The sequence below is a fragment of the Littorina saxatilis genome, linkage group LG3, assembly GCF_037325665.1.
Source record: "Littorina saxatilis isolate snail1 linkage group LG3, US_GU_Lsax_2.0, whole genome shotgun sequence".
NCBI classification, from domain to species: Eukaryota; Metazoa; Mollusca; class Gastropoda; order Littorinimorpha; family Littorinidae; genus Littorina; species Littorina saxatilis.
In genome coordinates this window covers 74,375,208-74,376,245 of record NC_090247.1, presented here as the reverse complement: position 1 = coordinate 74,376,245, position 1,038 = coordinate 74,375,208, and positions in this window count along the sequence as shown.

Below are 1,038 nucleotides of genomic sequence, written 5' to 3'. Positions count from 1 at the left end.
ACCGGGCCCCGCTCTTCATAGGTTTAGTGCGTCCCGGGCCCCGCTCTTCATAGGTTTAGTGCGTCCCGGGCCCCGCTCTTCATAGGTTTAGTGCGTCCCGGGACCCGCTCTTCATACGTTCAGTGCGTCCCGGGCCCCCCTCCATGAATTTCTAGTGCGTGATTTCGGCTTCCAGTGTGTATAGGACGCAGGGACGCGCACTTTGATTGACATTGGGGAGCCGTACAACATGACTGTTGTGAACGCCTCTACGTCATGCTCTAGAACGATGTCTGACCCAAGCTCTACTATGTCCAGCGTCTCTGGCGTCACTTTCATTGACATTGGGGAGCCGTGCAACATGACTGTTGTGAACGCCTCTACGTCATGCTCTAGAACGATGTCTGACCCAAGCTCTACTATGTCCAGCGTCTCTGGCGTCATTTAGTCATTTTCATTTTCGGTTTTTATGTGTTTAGTTTCTTGCCTTGCATACATACTTGCACTACATGATGCATGCTTGCACACTTGTCACGGTTTGCTTGTCAGTATGTTGTATGTTGTGACTTAATGTAATGAACCAATCAATCAATTCTCAGGTGGGGCGGTAGATGCTGGTGTTGTCGCTCTGATGCACGGGGTCAGTGTTCTGTATTGTTTCAGTATTGTTAATTTTGTTTTGCATGATTATATACTCTTATTCTACTCTCTTAGACAATATGTGATAACCGGCAAGGTGCTGACTTTCGTTTGTGCATTGTTGATGGTGAATGCATGTTAATTTATTTTTAATATACTTTCTTATGTGATAACCAATGTGCTGTATTTTCTCAGTTTTGCTGATGTTATACGCTTCTATATATATATACGACTAGTGTCTGTCTGTCTGTCTGTCTGTCTGTCTGTGTGTCTGTGCGCGATGCGCGGCCAAGGTTCTCGATGGATCTGCTTCAAATTTGGTGGGCTTATTCAGAGAGACCCCGGACACAACCTCATCGATGAGATATTTCAACAAGTGCTCTCAGCGCGCAGCGCGGAACCGATTTTGGTTCCACCTCA